The sequence below is a fragment of the Eriocheir sinensis genome, chromosome 7 (assembly GCF_024679095.1).
Source record: "Eriocheir sinensis breed Jianghai 21 chromosome 7, ASM2467909v1, whole genome shotgun sequence".
Taxonomy (NCBI): domain Eukaryota; kingdom Metazoa; phylum Arthropoda; class Malacostraca; order Decapoda; family Varunidae; genus Eriocheir; species Eriocheir sinensis.
Window position 1 is genome coordinate 26,943,812 of NC_066515.1, and position 12,587 is coordinate 26,956,398.

Genomic DNA, 12,587 nt, shown 5'->3' on the forward strand with positions numbered 1-12,587 from the left:
CCACCACCATCACCGCCGTCATCACCACCGCCGTCACCACTACCAACACCATCACCACCAACACCTGTCGCCACCACCGCCGTCACCACCACCACCATCACCGCCGCCATCACCACCACCACCACCATCACATGAAACAGATTTTCCAATTTTCCCCTATTTCCACGCCCTGATTTCCTGTCCCTGCACACTAAAATAAGGGCAAAGGATCCACCTACCTTCCCACAGCATGGCGCTTCCGGGCACTTTATAATAACCTAAAAAAACAAGAAAAATACAGCGCTGTCTCGGCAGCCTTCACAGACGACAGGGAAAATGGAGGCCGTGACGTCATCATAGTGTTGGAACTTTAATACACGACAACCTTAGAACTTGACGACGGATAAATAGAGCAAGTTCACTGGTAAAAACACGCTCAAAATAACAGATAAGGGGAGACGAATAAGATCAGGGTATGCTATTAAGTATTAACGAAAGAAGAAAACGATACCCGAAGGGAAAGTTTGCATCAGTAAAGTCTTCAGAACACTTGAACTCGGGGCATAATAACGTGTTTAAGTGTGCAGGGTGACGTGGGTAAGTGTGGAAAAGTGTACAAAAGTGTGCAGAAGGATATGAAAAGCGAGACAGAGCGGGGAAGGTCAAAATATTAATAATTTTCTCCTCCTCTCTCTCTCTCTCTCTCTCTCTCTTGTCTATTTCTTTCTCGTAGTAGTAGTAGTAGTAGTAGTAGTAGACTGGACCAATTTTTTCTTCATCAACGTTGTAGTGCGAGGATGGACTAAGCTTAATTAAGGTGACCTTTCTGAGACAAAATCCGGGGACATTTTCGGTGGATCCGAGGCTTAAAAACTTCCAAATGTAGCGTTTTTGTCACTGAAAAACCAAAACGGGGACACTGCCGGGCTTAGTACCATTCATGGAGCAGCATTCAAAAGTCTCTCACCCTATTTGGTTGATTGATTGATAGTTTATTGTTGCAAGTAAAAAAATAAAGGAGAAGGGAGTTCCTTAGCTATATACACTGCGCCGAGGTCCACAACTATATATACGTAGAGTTTGCTCAACATTTTCGTGTTCTTTTTTATCTTTGAGTCACAGTGAAAACCGGGGACAGGTCACTGAAAACGGGAACGTCTGGTCACCCTAAATAAGCTTCCTGCCTTCCTTCAGTGGTCCAGTGTTACACGACTGACTCCTTGAAAAACAAGCTCGGCCGTGTATTTCCCTCAACTCAATATTAACTATATAGAAATGCAACGTTCTGGAGCCATCGGATTAACGTAGAATCACTTAGGTTTAAGGACAGACTACCTATGTCTGGACCATGGGGTCTGTGTGGTCTGATTTTCTATGTAAATCTATGTAAATTTAAATCCACACAGCTCCGGTAGCTATGACGTAATGTTTAAATCTCCGCTTACCCAATCAGCTGATCGGTCACCTCAGCGCGTACACTACTGATATATCGTTTCCGGAGTCATCACACTCGTACAGAACATGTTTATTGCATGACTTGACCTGACCTAGCATACCGAGACACAGGGATGGATGAAATTCTCTAATATATAAACTTACGAGAAAATAACAAGTTTTTTTCTCTCAGAATGGCAACACCCCCGCCAATAGACTCGATCGCTCGCCATATATAATTCTTCCGCCTCGTCATTTTTTTTTTTTTCAGCTTTCTCGTCCCCTGCATGCATGATGGTTAATGTTGTACTTAACGGCAACATCAATAAGGGCTGATATCATATTAAGCCGTGCTGGGAAGAGAGAGAGAGAGAGAGAGAGAGAGAGAGAGAGAGAGAGAGAGAGAGATGCTGACTTTAAATGCCGACTCATAAATGCTGACTGATTATGGGCCATGAGTTTATTGACCTTATAACACAAATGCATGCTGACTTGAGGTACGTGTTGATACTCAGCACTCAGCATAAAACTGATTTTCACTGCTGAACTAATAAACTATAAGAGATGAAGAACCCTTAGAATATATATCATTCTAGATCTCTTCCTTTCCTCTATGAAACACATAGGAATGTATAACTATCTCCTATAAGTCACCCTAAGGACCTTGCTCATGGTACAAGATACAGTAATGTCTTTGATAAACTAACTCAAAAGATGGACAATTGTAACCTATATGAGTGATAATATATATTGAACAAGCCCTCTTTCCATTATTTTTGCAGTATTAAGGAATATATATCAAGCTGCTAACTCATCCCTTGCTCATGGTAGAAGATTGTGATATGTCTTTGATAAACTAACTCAAAAGATGGACAATTGTGCCTGATATATATACTGAACAAGACCTCGATCCATTGTTTATGCAGTATTGAGGGATAGGTATATCAGTTTCCTAACTCACCCTTGCTCATGGTATCTTCCTAAGGCATTGCTAGACTTGTTTTTATATGCCAAAGATTGAGTACATTAAGACCTTCTCAAAGTCTTACCCAAGAGTTAGTGCTTGATATAAAACTATGCTCATGATAATTAAGGCTTCACAAATCCCGACACTGACCATGGTAAGACACTTAATGTCAGGTAATTATCAAAACTAACACATAATTAATGGTTTTGATCCCCCAGAAAATAAGGTAGCTACTGGGGGGGGGGGGTCTGGAAGAGGCTGATCGAGGGTCTGGGGGCTTGAGCTAGGGGGCTTCAGGTAAGAGAAAATACATATAATTAATAGCTTGGACATCAATAATCTTGGCCAACCCTTGCTTATGGTAGCTTTCCAAGGCATCGCTAATAGACTTTTTATAATATAGCAAAAATAGAGCACCATCAAGGCTTTCTCAGTCCAATTACTCAAGAATTAGTTCAGTGCTTGTTATAATATTGTTTTCTCGGCCAACCCTTGACAAGGCTATTAAAACTGTTCTTGACAATGCTAGTAATTATCTAACATATACTGGAACCCTTACTAATGTTACATAACAAAGTGGAGACTTAATTGCTGGGGATATTTGATTCAGTTCCATATTAATTGTTTTTGCTCATTGGAAAGGTTAATTAAAATGTTACCGCCAGTATTATGCTAAGACACCTGCTTGGATAGGTTAGGTGACCAATTACTGGGGGCCTGAGGGTCTTAGGGCTGACACAGGAAGGGAAAACACTTATATATAATGTCTTTCACACCCAGACGAAAGGTAATTTGGAGCCGAGACTGGGGGTGGGAATGCACTGGGTACTTGAGGGGGCTGGGTACATACTGTTTGGGCAGGTAAATCATTCTTCTACATCAATCCTCTGTTATTTTTAAGCTTAAGAACTTTGACTAAAAGCAGCGATGGACCTTCAACTGTAAGGACGTGGCAAATTCTACGAGTCTGAGGCCTCTTCAAGCACTCAAAATCTCTCTTTAAATAGTTTGGGGGAGATAATTCATTCCTTTACATCAAGCGTGTTATTTTTTAAGCTTGAGAACTTTGACTAAAAGCAGTGCTGGACCTTCAACTGTAGAGACATGGCAAATTCTATGTTTGAGGCCTTTTTAAATAGTCAAATCCCTTCTTATATGTTGTTTGAGGAGGTAATTAATTCTCCTATGAACTTACATGGCAAATTCTGAGTGTACGAAGCCTTTCCAAATAGTCAGTCTCTTTAAATACTGTATGGGGAAATAATTGATTCTCCTACATCAACCCTTGCTCAATGAAGATCTCACTCACTTTAAAATATTCCGCCCCCCAAAATATACATACTGGGATCAGAAATCTATGTGGTTGCAGCTATCCACAGGCTATGAAGGGTAAATTTCACTCACCAAAGGCCGCCGAGTGGCTTAACCCGGTAGCAGGGACGGGCCAAATTTGTGGCTTTACCGTGTAGCAGCGATGGGCCAAATTTGTGCCATGATTTGAACCCCCCAAAATAGATGATACATAAACTTGTCACAAATGCTGATATATATTATTATGAAATGGTTTGCGTGAGTGATGATTTTTCCCATTTTTCGCTTAGAGGGACCATTAAGAAACATGATCCTCGCTGCTACCGGGTTAAAACTACCCACATGCTGTCCAGAAGACCACCTACCAACCCGGACTCTAGATTCTAGGATTAAAGATGAGCTCCGGGAGGGCAGCATGAGCCAATGCAAGATGGCACCACTATAAACACTTGCCTGCACCAGAACGGGCTGGGCCGACCATCAGGCCCCACCGGGAAGAAGCCTTGGGCCGACCATCAGGATCCACTGGGAAGAAGCTTACCGGAGCAATAGGCCATGACGTAAAAAAAAAAAAAAAAAAAAAAACATATTTGACAAGGCTTTCAGGGGAGTTACAGACAAGGGTGCTTTTATGACCCTTCCTCTGTACCATCAACCTAAAAAAACATCATTGAGAACCCAATTACTGACCTTTTTGGCCTTGGAAATATACAACAGAAAATACAAGACCCAAACAGTCCCCTCAATAAACAGACATACAACTGAAATTTGTGCCATGATATAACCCCCCAAAATAGATGATGCATAATGTGATCACAAATGCTTTGATATATAGTATGAAATGGTTTGTGTGAGTGATGATTTTTTCTTGCTTAGAGGGACCGTTAAGAAACATGACCCCTACCACCACCACCACTGGGTGAAATATGTTAGGTTGCAAATATTTCCACGAGTCACTACATCATTTGAAGGCTTTCCATATACGCTGTGTTGCTAGTATTTCCAAGGGTGGTTTTACGAGCCTTGACACCGTGACAAGGCTAACGTAACAGCCACCCATGACAGCCTGACCCATACCCTTAACAGCCGTGGGAAATTGCCGTCTCGAGATTCCAAAACAACGCCCGCCAGACTCAACGTCATATGGTGGTGAAGATTTTAACGCAGGTACACAAAGACGCAGGGATGGACGCTCAACCCTAAGGTCGAGACGTCGGCCGAAGATGTTGACGTAGCGATCCCAGACGCAGGGACAAACGGTCAACTGTGGGGTCAAACATCAGATATCAACCCGTTTTTTCAACCTGTACATATCTGCTGCCGAATATGGATGAGGGAAATATATTTTAAACCAATTTATTTTTTTCCTGTTACGTATATTTATTTCATAGAGGTCAGAGTTCACCACCCGTACTGCACGCATGGGTGGGTAAAAGACATGTATATATATAACCGTACGTGTTTGAGGATAATCTCCCTCCATAGTCAGGATTCACACATGACTAGGTTACGTATGGTCATTGTTTAACACTTTCCAACTTTTTTCTAGTTATTTATTGAGGTACAAGCCTAACAGAGGTGTCCCCATAGGCCTGAACCCTCTCTGATACCTGGCCTGTACTGCTGCTCTCAAATTATGTCAAACTATATTTTTTAAGGTGAAGGGAGACAGCTCTAGCAGGGAACGGAACCTGACGGAACCTCCCTCGCTAGACGCCGATCCGACAGGCTTGTTAGGGGTCACCTGAAGCACTGGGCGGCAGCTTACAGAATGGGTTAGGTCGTTAGGATACTCATACCAGCAGTGTGGGTTAGTGTGCAGCAGAAATGAAATGCGTTCACATGCAAAAGCCATACGTGCTGTTATGGAAGCCAGAGAGAATTGTCATACGTAAGCAGGAGTAGCTGTTATGCGAAATTTTGCCATAAGCAGCTGGAGTTGTCATGCAGAGAAGCCGTGGGATTAGTTACGAAGGAAGGCGCAGAATGTGTTGATACGAAAGCAGAAGCAGAGAGAGAAGTGTAAATCCATGCGGGTTATGCGAGCAGGAGTTAGTATACAGAAGCCATGCCCTGTTACGACAGCAGACGCAGAACGGGGTGTTATGAATAGCAGAAGCAGAGTGAGTTGTTACAAGGGCATGCAGATGTTATGCCAGTCCCAGGAGTGCAGGAGTTGATACCCGGAGCAGCAGAGGTTGTCCTTGGTAGCTGAAATTAAAAGGTTTTGTTAATACTCCAAGTACGGAAGTGTTGTAAGTTATGGACAGCACCAGTAGTAGTAGTAGCTATTGCAGAAGGGGTTGTTAAGTTAAGACAAATCCCTACAGACATTATCATATTACCCCAACATAAATACCCTTCCATCCAGTATCTTAACCTTCAAATACATATCTCCAATACATAATTAAATCTATACACAAGCACCAGTAGGAGTTGTTGCAGGAGAGGTTGTTAGTTACGACACCCCCACTACAGACCTTTCCCCTACATAAATTCCCCTCCATTCAGTACTTTAACCTTGAAATAAATACCCCCAATACACAATATATACCCCAATACATTGAATGCACATACACATGCAACTCAGTAACACGCACATTTAAATCCATACCAAGTTCCTTATACGTACTGGGATAGGAAATACCTTATGAAGAAATAACCACAGACTTTGTATATAAATAACCCCAGTGCATAACATTCTTTCCCAACAAAACACCATTCTTAGGATATATATATATAAAACACAGAAGATGAAAATCCCAAATACACATTTTAGTATACATGCAACTCAGTAACTCACACATAAATCCATACCCAGGTTGCTTATACGTACTGGGATAGGAAATACCTTAACCTAAAGAAACACTAAAGGCTGTATATGTAAAATCATGCGTAGTACCTTATAAGAAATAACCTGGCCCTTTACGTAAATACTCTCAGTGCATGACATTTCAATACATGCCAAGTAACTTTCTAACCCCGTACACATGCTGAAAGAGAGATTGTTGTTAATAGCCATAACACACTTCCATACTTATTGATATAGCCTTCATAGATAACATGCACCCTTTCACTACTTTCTGAGCCAGTACACAAGCTGAAAGAAAGAGGATTTTGTTAATTAATAGCCATAGTAGAAAGGCTTTGTAGGAGGTACCCACAGCCACAGAACTTATAAGTAAAATCCTGAGTACAACCTTATAAGTAAAAAAAACACCACAGACCTTGTAAGTAAATCCCATAGCCATATACATACAAACATCCAAGTTCATACCATTTCAATACATGCATAATACAAATCATTTAAATATTTTCCTTGGCACATAAACTTCTGCCTATATTTACAAGTTAACCTTCTCCTCCCTCTTATCCTCTTTAATACATAGAATGACATATTTCCTCTACTCCATAAGCTTCTATATATTGATCTGCCTTTATGTATAGAACTCACATCCTCCTCTTCTTCTTCCTCCTCCTTCTCCTCTGCACTGCTTGGCCTGTAAGAAGATGGGATTGTCAGATGTTTCCGACTCTAACATTAACTACTTGCAAAGGCTAAAAAAAGAGATCAATTTGGTTCTAATGAGTGCTTCTGTAGCATTATGGTACAGGGGAAGGGTCACACTACCACCAGGGTCATTAAACTACCCCTGAAAATGCCCACAACTCCTATGAAAGCCTTGTCAAATATATGTTTTCTTAGGGTCATGGTACAGAGGAAGGGTCAGACTACCACCAGGGTCATTCAACTATCCCAGGAAATGCCCACAACTCCTATGAAAGCCTTGTCAAATATGTGTTTTTAGGTTCACGGTACAGAGGAAGGGTCACACTACCATCAGGGTCATAAAACTACCCCTGGAAATGCCCACAACTCCTAGGAAAGCCATGTCAAATATGTTTTCTTAGGGTCATGGTACAGAGGAAAGGTCACACTAACACCAGGGTCATTAAACTACCCCAAGAAATGACAAACTCCTATGAAAGAACTGTCAAATATATGTTTTCGTTGGGTCATGGTACAGAGGAAGGGGCACACTACCACCAGGGTCATAAAACTGCCCCTGGAAATGCCTAAAACTCCTAGGAAAGCCTTGTCAAATATGTGTTTTTAGGTTCACGGTACAGAGGAAGGCTCACATTTTCATATATTATTTTTTCCTTCTTTTTGTAACTTCATTTTCCTTTCCTTTCCTTTCCCTTCCCTTCCTTTCCTTTCCCTTCCCTTCCCTTCCTTTCCTTTCCTTTCCCTTCCTTCTCATTCCTTTCCTTTTCTTTCCCTTCCCTTCCCTTTGAGCCTAACAAGATCAAGCAGACATTACCTTAGCCTGGCCTGATGGCGATGGTAGTGTTGTCAAGTCTCCACCTCACCACAGCCTCCCTCCTCCTCCTCCTCACAGCCCTGAAAGAAAGTCTCATTAGTCAGATAAAGGTTCATATCCCTGCACAGAGGATGAAAAATTGAGGGAGGGAAGATGCCTGAGAGACATAAAGAAATATAGCTTCCTGCAAAGAGATATAGAGCTTTGGAACGGTGAGGATGTAGTATTGGCAGTGTGCAAAGCTTCAAGGAAAAGTTGGATAAATGCAGATATGGAGACGGGACCACACCAGCGTAAGCCCGGGCCTATAAAGCTAAAACTAGGTAAATACACACACACACACACACACACACACACACATACACCACCACCACAATCAATCAATCAATGGGGGCATACGCAGGGGGGCGCGTCGCCTCGCCCACCCTACGACGCCAAGCCCAGGGGTCCCTCCGGGCATTTCTCCCTGCAGGCCATCCTGAGTACCTCCCTGCAGGATCTACTATAACTTGCTCCAGCCACTAAGTCCGTGGATGTCCCCTTGGCTTCCTCCACTCAGGATTGTCTCTCACAGAGACACCCGATGAGCAGTTATTTGCTGATGACACCCAGTTCTACTTTTCCATCAGTGATATTGAAAATACAAGTGCTAAGATCAATAGTGTTATTAATTCAGTCAAGGAAGGATTGGATGCATTATAAGCAATTGAAATTAAACGATGATAAGACTGAATTCATGTTTGTGGGGAAGAAGGACACTACGTTATTTTGGTGACGGGAACATGATTATAGGTGGTAATGAAATTCATATTGTTGAAAGTGTTCGTGACTTGGGAGTGTTGCTGGATTCCAATTTGACACTGAAATGTCAGATAAATAATGTCGTAAGGATAGCTGGATATCACCTTAGAAATATTGCTTTTATCAAGAAATACCTGGATCAAGAAATTGGTGATTAACAATATTATATCAAGAGTGGATTATTGCAACTCGATCTACTATAACCTGCCAAAGCTCCAATTAAGGAAATTACAGATGATCTTAAACAGAGCAGCGAGACTAATCAAAGGAATTCCACCACGAGAGAGAATAACTCCTGTTCTGATAGAGCTCCACTGGTTGCCAATAAAAGCAAGGATAGTATTTAAGTTATGTGTTTTGACACACCAAGCTTTGATCACTGGCCGTATTTGAGAGAATTATTACACGAAATACAGCCAGGTGAAGGCATTAACACTTGCCGAGCCACTTCTGGAATCACACTTCATGGTACTCTTCAAATGTTGGATTGCGCGCTTTCAGTTCTGCCACCCCAAGACTGTACAATAAGCTCCCTCCTGACATTAGAAGAACAAAGGATATCTCCAAATTTAAGAAAGGACTAAAAACATTTCTGTTCTCTGACTGCTATGACACGGAAACATTGACAATTATCATGGCATAGAAGTTGTGATCAATATTGAAAATTTAATGAATTAAATATGTGGGTCCTGCAGAGCGCTTCGGCGGAAGTGGGACCAGATAAATAAGAAACACAAGTAACAAGTAACAAGTAAGTACGCCAGGATACGGTGCTCAGGTGTTGACTTGCCAGGCCAGACTGTTCAGGTCTCTGCACCTTCAGCAGCTGGCTGCGAATTTACATCAGCAATAGGTGGGCATTGCCTGGCACACTGAGCAGTGTACTACCACGGTACTTGTTGCAGTCCTGGCGGTCCCCTTTCCCTTTCCAGATAGGGACGACCAACCCAGTCAGGAGGAATGGTACCAGACAGTCAAGACCACATGCAACCCGCGGATCACAGCCTCACGTCCAGCTTTGAGCAGCTCCACACTGATGTTACAGGTGCCAGGTGCCTTCCCACCCCTCACCTAAGTCAATGTGCGATGAGACATGTAGTAGTAGTAGTAAGCTATTAACTAAAAAAAGCATTGATATTTGGGGAGAGAGAGAGAGAGAGAGAGAGAGAGAGAGAGAGAGAGAGAGAGAGAGAGAGAGAGAGAGAGAGAGAGAGAGACTGCGAGCTCCGGGGTGAAGAAAGGGAAGAGCCCGCACGGAAAAGAACACCCCTTGTGACATAAACACGTCTGTTGGCTTGTCAAAACTAGGCTGGATGTGCTAGAAATGTTGTAATTACCACCACAGCCTGCCCTAAACGCACACCCACTAAAGAGCTTGTGGTGATGATAAGCGAGGGTTGTTTTGGTAGGTGACAGCCCTGTGTGACCTGCTGTAGCCTTGGTCAGGTCAGCCTTGACGTGAGATTAACTTTAATTAACAAGAGTACTACATCACAGCGGTGCGAATATTCCCGAAGCCTCTGTACAGGGTCCTACTATGCATTTCAGCGGTGGACAAACGGTGTTTTTTGCAGATATCTCCTAAACGAATCGTTGGATGAGTATGATATTTCAACACACTACCTTGAGCATCCGTTCGTAATTTTTGGTTAACATACCACATTGCTATATATTTTATGTGAGGAGTTTACTCGTGAAAAATAACACAAAGCCGACGAGTCATGTTCACGCATTCGAATGAAAGTGTGCCCCCCCCCACACACCCACCCAAACCATTCCTAACCACTACTACGTCTCCCCTGTCTCGAAGTCCCCCGCCTCTTTATACCACCTCTCCTCTTCCTTGCTTCTCGCCTCCCTCACTCCTGTGCCCCTCCCTACTTCTCCCACTACTGTATTTATACATTATAATGTTCTGTAAGTGTGTATGTATAGATATGATTATTTCCTAAGAGTATGGTACAATTTCATGAAGGCAAGAAGTGGTTCACGTTGATAATTACTGTACAACAGCACGTTTACGTGTAGTATATAGGAGAGCCATGTTTGCAGTCGTTATGGTCAACCACGTGAACATGATGTGCTGGAATTACCTGTGACTTGGACCTGAATGATATATAGCCTGTGGCCCTGTCATAGCCTCGGTTTGTCGAGGGTTGCACCTCAGACCTCGGATAGAGGGAGGAGATACGGGTTAGATACGTTGCTTATTATCAAGCTATACGGCCATTAACAGCGGAATTAGCTATTGCTTTAACGGTCGTTTGACCCAGTCTGGTTTTCATGTCCACATATACCAGCAATTGTATTAGATAATATTATTAATGTATGATATGTATGTACATACTGACGTATGTAACTATTATACCTATACGTATGTAATTACAATAGGGAAAAAAAATCACAGGTGGAAGGCTGATGGTGTGAGTAGGGGGGAAGAGGTCATGTGATACTGGGGTAGAGGTCTGGGGGTTCTTCAGGGTGGTGGTGGTGGTGGTGGAGGGGTTAGACGAGTACCCCACACTCGTCCGATTCTGTGTAACACCTTTGATATGATGACTGGATTAGGCGTAATATCACTCAGTAAACTCCTCACATAACACATATAGCAATATGGTATGTAAACCAAAAATTACGAACGGATGTTCAAGGTAGTGTGCTGAAATATCATACTCATCCAACGATTAGTTTAGGAGATATCTGCAAAAAACACCGTTTGTCTGCCGCTGAAATGCATAGTAGGGTCACATGGGTGTTATTCTATACATTTGCCGTCCCCGGCACGAATGGCTGGCATCACACTGATTCTGGCACCACACAAATCTATGCCACTGTGAACACTGCCTGGTAACATAACACTGTCTGTGGCACTGCATATTAAACACCCTGGCTGAGCCCACATCACAGGAGGGGGGTCACACCAGGTAGGTGGTTAACAAGACACTGTAACACTGGGTAACTAATCTGTCTTGCATCACGTAACACCTGCTGAACATGGAACTGTCGGTGGCACTGTTAACACTGCATAACACCTGAGAGCCCACGTCACAGCCCGTCACCTTAACACAGTGACGTAACACAGCCAGTAACAGCCCTATCATGTATCCAGGTAACAGAATACTACTAATGTCACAACGTGTAACACTCTCTGGGATCACGTAACACATTTAAACACTGCTGTCACGTCACACACTCGTCCGTCACATGACGTAACTCTGTACTATGAAGGGGAGAAAACACTCACGGGAAAGCGATTAATCTTTTTTTTTCACCTTTTAGAAGCAGAGCAGCAGCAGGGCCTGAAACCTCATCAACGGTAACATGATTTTGGGGGCGGTTGATGCTTGAGGTCAATGAGTCACATATTTGACGTAGGCGTTGTGGGGGACATTTCCAGAGGTAGATAATGACCCTGGTGGTAGCTTGACCCTTCCTCTGTACCATGAACGTTAAAAGACACTCACGGGAACACGATTCATCTCCTTTATGACCTCTTAAGAACAGCTGATACGGAGCGGGGTCATAACTCGTCACCTATAAACACGTATTTGACAAGGCTTCCGTAGGCGTTGTAAGCATTTTCAGGGGTATTCAATGACCCTGGTGGTAGTTTGACCCTTCCTCTGTACCATGAACGTAAAAATACACTGTCTTACCGCCAAACACACTGCAAACACCTCTTAAAACACGTCGTGAAGGAGGAACTGCGTGGACTATCAGCTGTGTTATGATTTTTTACCGCGCACCGATGCTAGATTATCGTACTCAGA

At 42.9% G+C, this 12,587-nt stretch overlaps 2 long non-coding RNA genes across 5 annotated transcripts in view; both read right to left on the reverse strand.

The window, feature by feature from the left end:
• Nucleotides 1-614, reverse strand: part of LOC126995259 (uncharacterized) — a 39,978-nt gene extending 39,364 nt beyond the window's left edge. Inside the window, exon 1 of one of the 3 annotated variants that reach the window (XR_007750193.1) lies at nt 219-614. This is a non-coding gene — a long non-coding RNA (uncharacterized LOC126995259). The remainder of the gene's footprint in view (nt 1-218) is intronic. The other 2 variants (XR_007750194.1, XR_007750195.1) reach the window with 2 other exon arrangements.
• A 4,456-nt stretch (nt 615-5,070) lies between these two features.
• Nucleotides 5,071-12,542, reverse strand: LOC126995260 (uncharacterized). Of its 2 annotated transcripts, XR_007750197.1 has the most exons (3): nt 12,474-12,542; nt 8,017-8,096; nt 5,071-7,191 (listed from the first exon to the last, which is right to left on the reverse strand). It is a non-coding gene; the product is annotated as an uncharacterized LOC126995260 (long non-coding RNA). The 2 variants fall into 2 exon arrangements; XR_007750196.1 differs by lacking the exon at nt 12,474-12,542 and having other exon boundaries at nt 8,017-10,346.
• Nucleotides 12,543-12,587: the final 45 nt, after the last annotated feature.